Genomic DNA, 17,619 nt, shown 5'->3' on the forward strand with positions numbered 1-17,619 from the left:
TCACATTCATTTGCAGGGAGTTGGAGGAGTCTGAGGGCCATTCAGGCAAAGATGTCGAGTCAACAGCTGGAAATACAATCCAGGCACTCAGGAGACATGAAGATTATGGGTGTTTGCTGAAGGAAATGAGATTGCTTAGAATACCAAGGGCAAAATTAGAAGAAAATGTCCCAGGAGAAAATCCCGGAACCAACAGTTAAACTAGAAGAAGAGACAGTAAAGGACACAGTAGAAATAAATGCAGGCCAGGCTGGGGATTTAGCTCAGTGGTTCTGCCATCTGCCTCAAAAGCACAAGGACCTGAGTTCGATCCCCAGTACCAAAAAAAAAGGAAAAAAGAAAAAAATGCAGCCAGACAACTAAGAATAATCTCATGCAGACCTAAAGAAAATACCTTCACATGAAGGAAAAAGTGAGAACAGCATCAACCCTGCTGTCTTAGTTACTTTTCTTATTGCTGAGATAAAATACCTGATGTCCAAATTTAAAGGGGGAAAGGTTTATTTAGCTCACATTTTGTAGAGGTTTCAGTGTATAACTGGCTGGCTCCAAGGCAGGTTGGTGGAGCAGACAGGCATGGCAGAGGAGAAACAGTTCATGGCAGGCAGAAGGTAGCAAAGCAAGCAAGAAACAAAACAAGCTTCTTTCTGTCCCTTATAGTGGGATTAGGGTGGTACCAAACCAATCAGTGGACTGATTTAGTAATCATCTGCCCTTAATCCTAACACCCTCAATCCTAGTATTGCACCATAAATCAGTCACACACTCTAGATTCAGCCACCTCTGAAAAAGCCCCACCTATGACTGCATGAGGCTTTGTCAGGGGGCGGCGGGGGGATGGAACCAAGATCAATGTGGAGAAAGCCCTACTGCATTTGCAATGACTAGGTCCCCAGTGACATCCATGGAAATGTGACGTCAACCAGTTGGCCCTGGAAGCCAAGAATGATTTTATTTTCAGCCGAGAAAATGAAATCGTTCCATAGTGAACTTCCACATTGTATGTAATCACTCATTTCAAATCTCTAACAGCTCAACAGAGAAAACATTTTCATTTATATCATGGCCAAAAAAAAAAATTCAAGCAGTTTATCTTGGTAGTCAAATATATTTTCTTTGTTCAGATGTTGTTTCTATCATGTGTGTGATTTGGGGCCCATAACGTAAAATCTCCAGGCCGTATACATATTCCTCATCTGTAAAATAGAGATGAGAGTCATGCAGCCTCAAAAGGCTGTTAAAATACAAAGCAACTCATCTGCTCTCTACTAACACAAGATTCAGATGTTATATTTCTTATGACTTCTAGCTGTGCAAAGCCAAAGGGAAATTAAATCTGGACCTCCCTGGGGGAAGGTCTGGGTGTCAAAAATAATTTGTTCATTAAGCTTAATGACTCACTTGATCAGAGGGCTCAATATCCACTGAGCCCTTTCTGTGAGTCAAATATCTACTGGATTTCAGGGACACAACAATGACTAAGGTTTGGTCTCCACCCTCACAGCCCCAGAGAAGCAACAGCACCACTGAAAAAAATCACAAGGCAGCAAATCATCGAAATGCAAAGAGTATTCATGAGCTGTAGGGGATCAAATAGGAGAACACAAGTTTATGCAAATTTATACGATGAAATGAAAGCATTTTTATAATGTCCTTCCCACCTGTTTCACAGTCTTTCACTAAATGTCCTGAATTAAGATTTTAAAAAGCTAGGCTCCACTCCCCGCTGCGCACTGTGCTGTAGCCGCTGGCTCCCGCCACCACTGCTGCCCGGCAGAAGATGGCTGTGCCTCCTACGTACATTGATCTTGGCAAATCTGCCAGGGATGTCTTCACCAAGGGCTACGGGTTTGGATTAATAAAACTTGATTTGAAAACCAAATCTGAGAATGGATTGGAACTCACAAGCTTGGGCTCAGCCAACACAGAGACCAGCAAAGTGACAGGAAGTCTGGAAACCATGTACAGGTGGACCGAGTACGGCCCGACATTCACAAGAGAAGTGGACCGCGGACAACACCCTGGGCACCGCGCTCACTGTGGAAGATCAGCTTGCGTGTGAACTGAAGCTGACCTTCGATTCATCCTTCTCACCTAACACGGGGGGAAGAAAAGCTACAATCAAGGCAGGGTACAAGCGGGACAACATCAACCTGGGCTGTGATGTGGACTTGGACCTCACAGGGACCTCGATCCGTGGAGCTGGTGCTGGGCTATGAGGGCTGGCTGGCTACCAGATGAATTTTGAGACTGCAAAGTCCCAAGTGACCCAGAGCAACTTTGCAGTTGGTTACAAAACAGATGAGTTCCAGCTTCACACTAAGGTGAATGACGGGACAAAATTTGGTGACTTCATTTACCAGAAGGTGAACAAGAAGCTGGAGACTGCTGTCAATCTTGCTGGGACAGCGGGAAACAGTAACACTCGCTTCAGAAAAGCAGCCAAGTATCAGATCGACCCCAAAGCCTGCCTCTCAGGCCAGAGTGAACAACTCCATCCTGATTGGTTTAGGATATACTCAGACCCTAAAGCCAGGAATCAAACTGACACTGTAAGCTCTACTGGATGGCAAGAATGGCAATGCCGGAGGCCACAAACTTGGTCTAGGACTGGAATTTCAAGCATAAATGAATACTGTACAATTGTTAACTTTAAACTATTTTGCAGCATAGCTACCTTCAGAATTTAGTATACCTTTTAATGTTGTATGTCTGGGATGCAAGAATTGCTAAAAAATCATGTTAGAGCTCCAGGTTAAAGATGATTCAGCTTTAAGGTGTTACCAATTCAAAGGCACAAAAGAAACCCAATTCCTAAAAAGGTCCTTTCAGCTGTAGACTTGGGACAACTTGGTGGCCCCTCTAGAGATGCCAGGTTCCTTTTTAAAAAATCTAGATGTGGCTGCAAGTGGAAGCTGACCATGTGTAAACACTTTGTAAATCTGCACTGAGTTAATGAATGAAATGGCGACTTTCTGAGAATCAAACCTTAGTTTCCTAACCCTAATTGGTGAGAAGCCCAAGGCTTGATGGTGTGTACAAACTCATCTGAAAGGAACTCTTTCAGACAGATCTTGAGGACCTGTTCCCACCCTAGCCCCTCCTCACCTCTTTTACACTAAAAGTAGCCCACAGGGTGTGGTAGCTGTTTCTTTTGTGCCATTCTGGGGTGGAGAAGGTGGATATAATGAAGCCAGTCATTCAGAATTTAATTCCTTTTCATCTTGTGGGTTTTTGCCCTTGCACCAGTGTATGACCAGCTACAAGCTGGGAAGTCTGCGTGACTGTAATCACACGGTGACAACACTAGGAATCTAAATTGGGCTTATGTTGTACTCTTACCATTCAATTTATTTTTCAGAAGTTTAATGGGTACATTTTACAGCCTTCCATTTTGTGTGGAATTAGATCCTCCCCTTCAAATGCTGTAATTAACATCACTTAAGATAAAACTTGAAAAAATATTGAAACCTCAAAAAAACCCAGCTAATCTAAAAAAAAGCTAAGCTGGTAGCTAATTAATTTTGCATATTTTATACAATATTAATCGCTCATGCTACTTACATTTAATCTATTTTAGTCTTTTCTCCATTTCTGAGTAGCCTCATGACATTAACAATAAATCCCGAGTCGTCTGTTTGATGGTTTCTTTTCTGTAGCACATATTCAATAAATCACAAAGTGATCTAATTAAGACAGTAGAAGCCTTCTCTGCTTTATAAATCAGCTCATTTATTTAATTAGGATATAAAAGCTCTAGTTACTTACTGACAAATATTCAATAAATCACTGAATGTTGAAGTTCAATATTGGAATACTGAAGCATGTTTTTAAAGATGATCTCAGTAGACAGTGAAGTTCATCCTGCCAATGTCTCCCCAACAGTGGGCTCTGCCCTGACAGCCCTGTGATCTGCTCCCATCACCCTCTTCCAAGAAGACTGCTCCACTCACTCCGGCAGCATCCTCAGACCGTGGGTACACATGTTAGAGAATCACTTTTGTGATCTGGAGCCGGCCTTTAGCTTCTCTTGAAGTCAAGCGACTCTTGAGAATGTGGGGACTGAATGTACCTGTTCAAGTATCTGAAACCAGGCTGCTGAGAGGAACACCCAAGGAATTTCTACCAAAGTGGCTCTTCAGAATGTCTCCCTTGAGGACCGGGGATGTAGCTCAGTGGTTCTGCCACCTGCCTCGCAAGTGCAAGGTCCTGAGTTCAATCCCCAGTACCAAAAAAAAAAAAAAAAAATGTCTCCTTGGATCCAAATGCATAGTATTTTCTTGAAATATAACTGACCTGAGTTAAGATAACTGCTATAATAGTGAGTTTTAGGAGGGTTTTTTTCTTAATTATTTATTTCAAATTAGTCCAAAGGAAACTACCCTGATTGGAAGCCTATCTATAAATAGCTGGATCTAAAAACATGTGGATCATTCAATGTAAAATGTTTCATTTGATATGGAAAATGTCAGGTCCATGCACAGTGGCGTATCCCGAGCTTCTTCCCATTCATACATATGAGGGGACACCTCCACCCTGACCCCAAAATTATTGGGAAAAGAGAAACTTAGACTATAGCATCATGAAGAATTTGATCAAGCAGAGCCAGGCAGGGTGGCTCACACCTGCAATAACAGCACCAGGGAGGCCGAGGCAGGAGGGTCGCTGCAAGACTGAGGCCACCCTGAGCTACACGGTGAGCTCAAGGCCAGCCTGAACTACATAGCGAGACCCTGTCTCAAAAAAGAGAATTTGACTAAGTAGAAAGTACAGTGACAAGTTCATCACTGATTATTTACTGAGTGCCTGCTTTGTACCAGGAACAGTTCTACACTCTGAGGATAGATGAAGCTAAACACACATCTCCTGCCATAGCCAGGTGTGGTGGTGGACATGAGTTATTTTTATTCTCTGATGAAGTACACACAAGTACACAACTGTCACTGGAGATAAACAAACTCATAAAGTGAGCCCGCTGCAGACAGGCAGGTCTGTGCACACCCTACCGAGGTCCTGAGTCACGCAGAAGATGCCGAATCACCCCACTGCAGACAGGCAGCCACCTGATTCCACATTACCAAGGCGCAGAGGACACCAGACCACCAGACCAAGGTACTGAGTCCCACTGTTTCCGGCCCAGAGGTAGGGGCTTCTGAGCCGTTGTCCCACTGCTCCTGGTCCAGAGAAAGGGGCTTCCCGGTCACCATCCCTCTGGCTGCTCCCAGCCCACAGGAAAGGCTTTTGGGTCACCATCCCTACCACTGCTCCCGGCCCCTGTCCCACCTCACCCAGCTCAGAGGAGGTAATCCGTGCAGGCGCTAACAGACCCCCGCACCAGTCGAAATGAGAAAACACATAAATAAGTCTCAAAACCAGACTTCCAGATCACCTACAGCAACCCCAAAGGGAAATGAGATGGAACACTCTGATACTCAACCACCTGGACCCACTGAACTGGCAACAAAAGGGGATCTGGAAAAAATGAAATCAGAAATAATTTCTCAGATAACAGGAGAAATTGTGCCCTTAGTGCAAGACATGATTAATAAATCTAGAGAGGAGCTGAGGAACATGATGGAATCCCAACATAAGAAACAAATGGAATCCATAAAACAGATGCAAATAGATTTCCAGGACATGAAAAACTCCACTGAAAGTCTACACAGCAGAATGAGCCAGTGTGAGGACAGAATTTCAGATATAGAAGATAAGATTGCAATTAGTGACCAGGAAAAGAAAAATTGCTTCAAAATTATAAGGGAACATGAGAAATCAATCCAGCACCTGCTAGATGATGCAAAAAAGAATAACATAAGACTGATTGGGCTCAATGAAGAAACAGGAGAGAGTGCAGATGACATAAAAAATCTCTTCACAGAAATAATGGCAGAAAACTTCCCAAGCAGGGGAAAAGAGCTTGACATACAGATAAGTGAGGCATATAGGACTCCAAATAGCCTTGATCAAAAAAAATCTACACATAGGCATATAATTGTTAAGATTCCAGAAACACAACAGAAGAACAAAGTTCTCCAAGCAGTCAGAGAAAAGAAACAAATCACATACAAAGGAAAGCCCATCAGAATGGCAGCAGACTTCTCAACACAAACCATCAAGGCAAGGAGAGCTTGGAGTGACATATTCCAAGCCCTAAAAGAAAACAGCCTCCAACCCAGATTGATGTACCCTGCAAAACTGTCTTTCAAAATGGATGGAGAAATAAGATACTTTCATGACAAAGAGCACCTTAGGAACTTCGTCTATACCAAACCAGCACTCCAAAGAATTTTACACAATAGCCTAGGAACAGACATTGAGGATCACAACCCCAGGAAGCAAAGCAGAATGAACCCATCTGGCATGACAAGAAATTAAATGGAAAGGGGGAGAACCCAACAAAAAGAAAAAGTCATGGCAATGACAAGTCAATATGTTTCAGTTATAACCATCAACGTTAATGGTCTCAATTCACCAATCAAAAGAAATAGACTGGCAGAATGGGTCAAGAAGCAAAATCCAACAATATGCTGCATACAAGAAATACACTTCATTCAAAAGGAAACTCACAGAGTGAAAGTTAAAGGGTGGAAAACAACACTGCATGTGACAGGAACCCGAAAAAAAGCAGGAGTAGCTATCCTCTTGGCAGATCAAGTAGATTTCAAACCAACACTAATTAAGAGAGATGAAGAAGGACACTACATCCTTGTAAAGGGAACAATCCAAGAGGAAGAGATGACAATCATAAATATCTATGCACCAAACACTAGTGCACCCAACTATATAAAACAAATACTAACAGACATGAAAAGCCATATATGCACTAATACAATTGTAGTGGGGGACCTCAACACCCCACTGTCACAAATAGATAGATCAACTCGACTAAAAATAAGTACTGAAATAAAAGAACTCAATTGAACTCTTGAACAAATGAACTTAACAGATGTTTACAGAGTCTTGCACCCCACAAAATCAGAATACACATTCTTCTCAGCTGCACATGGGTCATTCTCCAAAATAGACCACATACTCACACACAGAACATGTTTAAGTAAGTGCAAAGGAATTGAAGTTATCCCCTGTATATTATCAGACCATAGTGCGATGAAATTGGAGATCCATAGCAAAAGAAACTCAAAAAATTTCATAAGCACGTGGAAATTGAACAACACACTTCTGAATAACCAATGGGTCACAGAGGAAATTAAAGAAGAAATCAGGCAGTTCCTTCAATTAAATGACAATGACAATACAACATATTGGAATCTATGGGACACAATGAAAGCAGTCTTACGAGGGAAATTCATAGCAGTGAATACGCATATTAGGAAAACAGAACAAGCCCAATTAAACAACCTGATGCTGAACCTCAAGCTTCTAGAAAAAGAAGAGCAAGACAACCCCAAAGCTCATACAAGGGAAGAAATTATAAAGATTAGAGGAGAAATCAATGCAATGGAGACTAAGAGAACGATACAAAAAATCAATGAAGCCAAGAGTTGGTTCTTTGAAAGAATCAACAAAATTGATAAACCTTTAGTCAACCTTGTCAGAAAAAGGAAAGAAAAGGCCCAAATCCATGCAATTAGGAATGAAAAGGGTGAAACTACAACAGACCCAGCAGAAATCCAGATGATCATCAATACCTACTTCCAGAACCTATACGCCAATAAGATGGACAACACAGAAGAAATGGACAGATTCCTAGATACATATGAATTACCAAAGTTGAATGAAGAAGACCTAAAAATTCTGAACAACCCAATATCAACCAATGAAATTGAAAGCATAATTAAAAACTTATCACCTAAGAAAAGCCCAGGCCCTAATGGCTTCACTGCTGAATTCTACAAGACATTTAGAGAGGAACTGCTGCCACTACTGTTTAAACTCTTCAATGAAATTGAAAGGGAAGCAATACTCCCAAATTCATTCCTGGAAGCAAGCATCACCTTGATCCCCAAAGCAGAGAAAGACCCAACTGAAAAACAGAACTATAGGCCAATCTCACTAATGAACATAGATGCAAAAATCCTTAATAAGATACTGGCAAACAGAATGCAGAAGATCGTCAAGAAGATCATACACCCTGATCAACTGGGATTCATCCCAGGGATGCAGGGATGGTTCAATATACGAAAATCAATTAATGTCATACACTATATCAATAGAGCCAAGGACAAAAACCATATGATTATCTCCATAGATGCAGAAAAAGCATTTGACAAAATCCAACATGCATTTATGATAAAAACCCTACAAAAAAATTGGAATAGATGGTCTCTACCTCAAACTGATAGAAGCCATCTATGAAAAACCAACAGCCAATATCATACCAAATGGTCAAAAACTGAAATCCTTCACACTAAAATCAGGAACAAGACAAGGATGTCCACTATCACCACTCTTGTTCAATATAGTTCTGGAAACATTAGCCACTGCAATTAGACAAGAGAAAGAAATAAAAGGAATAAAGATTGGAAATGAAGAAGTCAAATTGTCATTATTTGCAGATGACATGATACTCTATATAGAAGACCCCAAGAACTCCACCAAAAGTCTTCTAGACTTAATAACCAAATTCAGTCAAGTAGCTGGTTACCAGGTCAACACACAAAAATCAATAGCTTTCCTCTACACGAATGACAGACTCACTGAGAGAGAAATAGGGCAAATAATTCCTTTCACAATAGCATCCAAAAAACTGAAATACCTAGGAATCATCCTAACGAAAGAAATCAAAGACCTCTTCTCTGAAAACTATGGCACTCTGAAAAGAGAGATTGAAGATGATATCAGAAAATGGACCGACATCCCCTGCTCCTGGGTAGGAAGGATTAATATAGTGAAAATGGCCATACTTCCAAAACTGCTATATAGATTTAATGCAATTCCAATTGAGATCCCAGCAGCATACTTCATAGACATCAAGAAAACAATCCAAAAATTCATTTGGAATAAGAAGAGACCCAGAATAGCAAAAGCAATTCTAGGTAACAGAGACATGGCAGGAGATATCACAATCCCCAACCTGAAACTCTACTACAAAGCTACTGTGATAAAAACAGCATGGTACTGACAAATAAACAGACCTGAGGACCAGGGGAACAGATTAGAAGATGCAGAAACAACGCCAGACACACTCAGCCACCTCATCTTCGACAAAGGAGCCAAACACCCTCACTGGAGGAAAGATAGCCTCTTTAATAAATGGTGCTGGAAAAATTGAGCTTCAGTTTGCCAAAGATTAAAACTACACCATGCACTAAACTAAAATCAAAATGGATTAAAGATCTAAATATTAAAATAGAAACTCTGAACCAGTTGGAACAGAGGTTAGGTAGAACCCTTGAAGACATCGGTGTAGGAAAATATTTTATGAACAAAACCTCAGTTGCCCGTGAACTAGCACAAACAATCAACAAATGGGATCTCTTCTTATTAAAAAGCTTCTGCACAGCAAGAGAAACCACCAGCAGTGTGAAAAGACAATCCACAATGTGGGAAAAAATCTTCACCTGCTCTTCCTCAGAGAAAGGTCTACTATCTCAAATCTATAAAGAACTTAAAAAGATCAGATCTCCCAAATTTAAAGACCCAATCCAAAAATGGGCATCTGAAATGAACAGACATTTCTCAGACAAAGAAGTAGAAATAGCAAATAAATACATGAAAAAATGTTCAACGTCACTGGTCATTCGAGAGATGCAAATGAAAACAACGCTGAGATTCCACTTCACTCCAGAAAGAATGGCTGCTATCATGAAATCAACCAATAACAAATGCTGGCGGGCTGTGGGGAAAGAGGAACCCTGCTCCACTGCTGGTGGGAGTGTAGACTGGTGCAAGCACTGTGGAAATTAGTATGGAGATACCTCAAAGAACTAGGACTGGAAATCCCATTTGACCCCGCTATTCCACTGCTGGGGATCTTCCCCAAAGAATTAAAAGAATCATACCACAGTGATATATGTGCACCCATGTTCATAGCAGCGCAGTTTGTAATAGCTAAAACTTGGAAACAGCCCAAATGCCCATCAACTGGAGACTGGATTAAAAAAATGTGGTTTTTTTATAAAATGGAGTACTACTCAGCCATAAAAAATGAGAAATTAGAGACATTTATAGCTAAGTGGATGCACATTGAGGCAATACTCTTAAGTGAAATAAATAGGATACACATGTGTAAATAATGAATAGTTTCTCTCGTGTGAGAAACTGAAAGTGTAAATAAGGACTAAATGTATAATAGGTCATGTGAAATAGGAAGAAAAGGGGCAAAGGGGAAGAAAGTGGGAGGGCTAAGGGAAAGGATAGAAGAGAATGGGATTAATATGAGAAAATGGAAAAATAGGAACAAAATCTTTGTAAATAGGGAGGGCTGGAGGGGTTGAAGGGAGGGCTGGGCAAAGGTGAAAAACAAGAACCAAGAGAGACTATGTAAAGGTGCAAATTTCCAATGATGAATGTCATTATATTGTATACCTAAAATGTACCAATGATTAGAATGAATAATCGATAATGTAAAATAGGAAGAAAAGGTCCAAAGGGGTAGGGGTAGTGGGAGGCACAGGGGAAAGGAAAGAAGGGAAAGGAAAAAATGATGAGAAATAGAAAAAATGGAAATAAAGTCTTTGTAAATAGGGAAGGGTGGAGGGCATGAAGGGAGGGCTAGGAATGGGGAAAAAATAAGAACCAAGATGCATTATATAAAGGTACAATTCCCAATGAGAAATGTAATTGTGTTGTATACCTACAACGTACCAATAAAAGAATTTAATACAAAAAAAAAAAAAAAACAAACTCATAAAGCCAGAGAAAGTTATCAAAAAAAGCAAAATTCTGACACTCACTGACTGATGGTCAAAGCTGGTTGGCGGGAAGGAAATGGCCATGCTTAGAAGGACACTAACTCGGATACCAACAGCAAAGCTGGCCTGCAGTTCACCCCGATATCTGTGCATAATTCTGGGTGGTAACTCAAGTTTCCTCATATTTCTCCAAGAAATCTGCTGTTGAATCTTTATGTTGGGCTCTTGCTTGGCACAAACCCATCATTTATGCATCAAACCTACCTCCTATCTTATCTCACAAGCTCGTTCAGTTACAGCAGTATTTATTCTGAGAACACATGCTACAAAGCATGGTCTCCATCAGTACGAATACACCCCATGGCTCTGGAGAGTGCAGGGGTCCTGATGTTTGTGCCCCCAGATCCACACATGGACATCAAATCCCCAAGGGAAAGTGCTGAGAGGTGGGGCTTTTGGAGGTGAAGCTCTCAAGAAAAGAAGCGTGCTCATCCCTCTTGCCTTCATCCCTTCTGCCATGGGGTCTGTGAGGAGAAACAGGTCCTCACCAGTCACGACTCTGCTGGGCCCTGATCTTCAACTCCCCAGCCCTCAGGATGGAGAGAGAAAGTTTCTGCTTCTCACAGATCACACAGTCTAAATGATTTTCTTCTGACAGCCCAAACAGACCTCCATAGGTAGATTATCTCTGCAACGAAAACACAAAACTTAAACTTCTGTGCAAATCACATCCCCGAGAAGACACCGAGTCCACATCTCTGTCTGTTGTAGCCACAGACACAGACATGGGCAGTGACTTGGCTCTCTCCAGGTGCTGCGATCTCACGGCCCTGTTCCAGCACAGTTGACAGCTGAGTGAGAGCACTGGGATTAGTGTGCTGTGTGACTCAGGGAGGGAGTAGCGGCCAGACTGGGGCCTGTGTCTCCCTGCCAGGACCCTCGTTTGGCAACTTCCTCATTTCACTGAAGAGTGGTGGAGTAGATGAGTTTTGTCACATTCAAAGCTGTCACCTCAACTATGCTAAATAAGCCCTGAGTTAGCACACATTTCTTCAAGTCCAGCATTGTCATTACAATTGTGCAAAAAGGTTATTTTATAAAGACTTATTTTGCTGTTTCAGCCTTTCTCCAAGCATATGGATTTGACATTTTAGAGTGCTTACTCTCTGCCATGCATTAGTTTTTTAAATTCAAATATTTTATTTTCTTATTTTCAGACTATTTTCTTTATTAGTACATATTTGCAGTACACAATGTTTACATGCCTTGTGTGGAGTTGGTACATGCGCTTTATTTTTTTTGTACATATAAATTCATTTAATCTAAATAAAAACCCTGTAAGTTAAATGCTACTGTTCTGCCCTTGTTACACATGGCACAGAATGGCTATACATGTCCACGGGTACAGTGCTAGTTAACAGCAAAGTCAGCATCCAGAGGCTATGGCTATGTATATGGATATTTATTTGTTTCCCTTCAACATGCAACTATCTTCTTTTTTTCTTCATGCAGGTCTAGACTCTAATCATGTATGCAATTTTTCAATATATAAGAATAGAAACCTAGCAAAAACATAAAACAAAGGGTACATTTTTCTAGGTACCAAAATTGTGGCCATTCTGAACAAGTTTACACAGTTGTTGAGAAGTGAGAATCTTAGGATTACTCGATGTGCTTACTTTTCACATGCCAGAACCACTGGCCCACAGCGCTGCCTTCTGACATCATCGTGTAAGTTAATTTTTGTTGCCAGGGAAGACCAGCACGAGGAACACGGCCACTGCCACGGTGAGGGGCACCCTCGCCCCAGGAGGACCTTGACAGGCAGCAGGAACCCCTATTTTCCACAGTTTGAGGCATAAATACACTGGTTGCTGGATAATAAATTGTGGTTAGAGAGCCATCTGATGTGGGTTAGGCACTTATGGACCATGGAGGACAAGTGTTTCAGCCACATCTGGTTTCTCTCTCCATAAGGCATCTTGGAGGACATCTCCTACATGACAGCAACTGTGCTGCCACAGGGCTGGCTGAGGTGGGCAAAGCGATGTGCCACCGAGGAGCCTCACAGAGACATTTCCTTTCTGTGGAGCTTCCTGAAGTACATTCTGAGAACCCCTAGCACCTTGAGAAGATTCCAGGAAAAAGTGGCTCCTGGTCCAATAAAAGCAGGACATGGAAACAGTGCACATCCTCGAGTCCTCTTCAGGGTCACAACATGATTCGCAAATGCAGGACCTCCAGGCTCTTCTGACGTCTATGGCATCCTGCACTGACCTGGACAGGGAGCTCTTTCTCACAGGACACCAGGAGATGGCCCGAAGGATGCAGCAGGAGACACTGTACCTTGAAGGCCCCCAGGCTGAACCTGCCTCCTGTCTCCTGACTCTATCAGGATCCCAGCCTTGGTCAGAACAGGAAAAGTAGACTAAATAGACTAGTAGAGGTGACTCTGAAAGGGGCCTGATTCTGGCATCCTCTGGCCTTCCAGCAAGCTACAGAGAGAACAGTTTATCATCACAGGGTTCTAGGTAGCAAGAAATCAGAAGCAAGGAGTGAGTTCAGATGTGCAAAGGCTTCTGGCTCCTACGGTCTGATTCCCATAGCGCTGGGCCTTTGGCTCACAGAGACCGCAGCCCTGGACCATCATACTCTCTCCCTGAGCAGAAATCTGGCCAGATGGGTCCAAGGCGACACTGCTCCTGCTAAGCTCAGCAACCCAAGGTCCCTTCTGCTTTTTCATGGTTTCCTGAGATACTTTAAAATTTTAGGTCTGTTTCAGTCAGCTTGGAATGATAACTGTTCATATAGTCAATGTTTCCTTGATCCATGAAGTCCCAGTTTATGAAGTCTGGGTGTTATATTCAGGTATTATATTATATTCATTATCTCTTAGAATTTTGCCTACAACTTCCTGAGGTAGATCTTATTACAACACCTATTTTATTCTCAAAGTACCTGAGGCTCAAAGAAGTTAAAAAAGCCTGTCCAAAATCACAGGAAAAGAGCAGCCAATTCAAAATTTGAATCCAGACCCCTGGTCTTTGGAGTCCATACCCTTCACAAGGTCCTTTCTGATTTATTTTATTTTACTTTTGAGAATGGTCTCACTATGTAGTCCAAGCTGGGCTTGAACTTGCAGCAAACCTCCTGCCTCAGCCTCTCAAGTGCTGGGATTCCAAGCAGGTGCCATCACGCCTGACTCCTTTCTGATTTAAAAACCTGAGAACCTTCCAAGTTCTTTAAGGCCACCTAGGATGATCAACTTGACAGCCTCATTATTTAATTCTCAGGGCAAATTATTTTTCTATTCTTGCCAGCACTCCTTGCATGCCCCAAATGTCAGGACTTCACAGCAGCCACTCAATCCCCTCTGAAAGCCAGCAGCTAAAATCACGGCACAGAATGCAAAATACACAAGGCTACTCTTACTCTGGGCAGGCAACCAGCCCTTCCAGTGCCTGGCTTTTCTCATCTGTGATGCAGAAATCACACATGTGCTCATTTATAACATGGTGGGGAAATACCAAGAATGTGCTTGTCGCTTCCTGGGGGAAATAATGGCATCTACAACTTTCTTGTTTTCATTAAGCCAACACTTTCACACTTAATGCCTGCTGGGGCCTATCTATTCACAGATCTGGAAATAGACATCACTGCAAAGCCTGTCACCATAAGGAAGGAGATACTGTACTTGGGGGTCAGTAGATGAATACTGCACAACAGGCAGGAACATTTTTATTTGTGTTGGGAATGGAATAATTCCTGAGATAAAAGGGAATTTTCTGATTTGAACTTTGCATGTGGTCCAGCAACTTCTACACTGCCATAGCTTAAAGCCTTTGTGCATCAGCTGCCTGCAGCCATCAGCTCTGCTGCAGGCTCGCTGCCCTGTGCCTCACCCTCACCCCTCTGCTCTGCTCTCCGCCCCGGGACTGGCTCCTCTGGACTGTGTCACTGAGCTCCTGTGGCTCCAGTTTACACCTGGGTGAGTCAACAGGAGCACCAGCAAGACAGGAGGGAGGAGGAAAGTGAGGCTGGGATGGCTGAATTCCAGTCCCCAAACACAGCTGGTCTTTGGGTCAGAGCCCCCCATGACCCCTCCAGCTGGCTCTCTTCCCCAGGCTCATGACTGCTCCCTCTTCTGCTGCTGAGGGCCACACTGTGAAGTGTTGCCCCTGTGATTTCCTGTGCCTGCCCATACCCGTGTGAACAGTCCTCATGTCTGACTCCTCCAAGGATGGAAACAGAGATGGCCCTGTCTGCTGCAGGGACTCTGTCCACTGAGCAGTCAGGAACTCCCTTCTGCTGTTCTGCTACTGAATTGATGTTGCTTTCATCAGGCTATGTAATTCATGAACATGTATTTTAGATTGTAGAATCTTACAATTAGAACCCAAAAGTTTATCAACTAGAGTCACATAGCTTTTCCACTTTTAAAGTTTAGTTCTGTATTTATGTCCTAATGTTGTGTTTGACTGTTTGGGACTAGATGAAAGCATGTAGATTCTAGTCTTAAATGTTGTACTAGTTCCTTAGGGCTGCTGTGTTCAAGTACTAAAAACAGAGTGGCCCAAACCAACAAAAACATTCTCTCATGGACCTAGAGACTCGAATCCCAAACCAAGGCGCTGGCGACACCGTGCTTCCTCCGATGGCTCCAGCAAAGGCACATTCTTTGCCCCTCCCAGCACCCTGTGGCTCTTGGTGATCTTGGATGTTCCTCTGCTTGTAGCTACATCCCTCTAACCTCTGCCATCTTCACAGGGCCTCTTCTCTGTGTCATTCTGTTTATCTTCTTCTCTTCTTTCAAGGGCGACAGTCATTGGATTTCAGAGTCCCTGTAACCTAGTTCGACCTTCTCATTACTAATCATGCCTGCAAAGACCAGATTTCCAAGTAGTTTCCGTAGACATGGATTCTGGAAGACACTATTCCAAAGGACTAGATAATAAGCTACGTAAATCTGTGCAACCAACTTTACTTTTTGAGTTCAACTTCTTCATCTATAACATAATTAGGTGAAGATTGATAATAAAATTGAGTAATCTTGTTCTCTATCTCTTACCCATTCACACAGCGCTAATGTGACTGCACACTGTGGAAGGCCTTGCGGAAGTCTTAGTTGTCAGCGGAACACAGCACACCGGCAAGTCCTATTATTCAGCTCAGACAGGCATGGAAGATGAAGCCCATTTTCTGTGCTGGGGTCTCTAAGGGTCCTTCTGTGATCTTTAAGGGACCTTCTGGTTCTTTGATTTTCAGTTTTATACTCATTAATTAAAATTCTATACACAGAATTTTAAGGAAAAATAAATCTTTTTAATCATAAATGTCTAAGTCAAGAACTTAAGAGAGATTTGTTAATGTTTTCTCAGCATGTTATAAAACATGAACATAATAGTTCATAAATCTCAGAAGTAGGAGAAGGTACTGAAAAGCATGAGTCATCCCTCTTCACAAAATATAAAATATAGAAATGTCCAGTGCCACTATTATGTCTCAGAAATATTGCTGGCAAACATTACAGAAGTACAAAAGCAACAGCAGTACAAAAGCAACACAAGTCAGTACTGAAACAAGTTAGTAAATAGAGGAAAGGAAGATGGGAAAACATCTCTATATATACAAAACCTTTACCTACCTAGAAAATGACTACAGAAAACAAGAGTGAACATAAAGGAGAATCTGCTATTTCTCCTAATACCTAAGGTATAAATCAATTAGATAAAGGAAAACTAAAATCTGCTGTATCTTCCTCCATCTCCTTGTGTGAACTTGGGCCTGGGAGCGCAGCTTTAGCAAGTCAATAAATACCATCCCCTCTAGCCCATGAGTGTTCGTGCCACCTCCAGGCAGATACAGGATCCAGAAAGACAGACCCCATCCAGGATCCTGGTTCAGAAAGGCAGTTAACTTGTGCCAGATTATATAGTTAGTAGCAGAGTTACATCTAAACTCAGGTCTGTATGATTCCAAACCCAATGCAGTGCAGTGCCTTTCTGAGAAAAATACTGGGCTGAAAATATTATTTGAAAATATGTTTGCCATTTGATGGAAAAAGAACTGTCTTTGAGCTGGTTGTGCTCAGAAAACTGGACATCCACAGGCAAAAGAAGGAAGTTGGATCCTGTCCCAGTCCAATGGGGATGCTATAACAAAATATAAACTGGATGTCTTATAAACAATAAGCACACTTTCCCCATGGTTCTGCAGGCTGGGAAGCCCATGACCAAGATGCCAATAGGTTCCATCTAGCAGGGCCTGCTTCCTCATAGTGCCTTCTCACTGTCTTCACCCTGGGGAAGGGGCAGCCAGCTCTCAGACACAGGATCTCTGTCATAAGGGTCTTACCCCACTGACAGAGGTGCCTCATAACCTAATTACCTTCCTAAATTCCATCTATTAATGCCGTCACCTTGGGAGTTAGGATTCCAACACATGAGCTTTGATGGGACACAAACATCCACACCACAACAGGAAATCTAGGCACAGCATATATCCAATGAGGGATTAATATGCATAATAAATAAGGAACTCCTACAACTCAGCCAGAACAAAACTGCAAACAGCCTGGTTGAAAAATGGACAAAAGATTTGAAGAGACAGTTTTCCAAAGAAGATATACAAACAACAAACAAACACATGAAAAGATCTTTCAATATACAAATCAAAATCACAGTGAGACACCACTTCACACCTATTAGGATGGCTATTCGTTTTTAAAATAGGAAAATAACAAGTGCTGGCGATTGGATTCTTTGTCCACTTCTGGTGGGAATGTAAAATGATACAACCACTAGAA

The 17,619-nt window shown here is 42.1% G+C and overlaps 1 protein-coding gene and 1 pseudogene across 15 annotated transcripts in view; one reads left to right on the forward strand and one right to left on the reverse strand.

Moving 5' to 3' along the window:
• Hecw2 (HECT, C2 and WW domain containing E3 ubiquitin protein ligase 2) overlaps positions 1–17,619 on the reverse strand; it is a 356,226-nt gene that overhangs the window by 165,337 nt on the left and 173,270 nt on the right. The gene's annotated exons all lie outside the window — the stretch shown is intronic.
• Positions 1,781–2,643, forward strand: LOC101712728 (non-selective voltage-gated ion channel VDAC1 pseudogene; annotated as a pseudogene).

The sequence above is a fragment of the Heterocephalus glaber genome, unplaced genomic scaffold (genome assembly GCF_053883595.1).
Source record: "Heterocephalus glaber isolate CG9 unplaced genomic scaffold, H.glaber_assembly_v1.0 deba00001779, whole genome shotgun sequence".
Taxonomy (NCBI): domain Eukaryota; kingdom Metazoa; phylum Chordata; class Mammalia; order Rodentia; family Bathyergidae; genus Heterocephalus; species Heterocephalus glaber.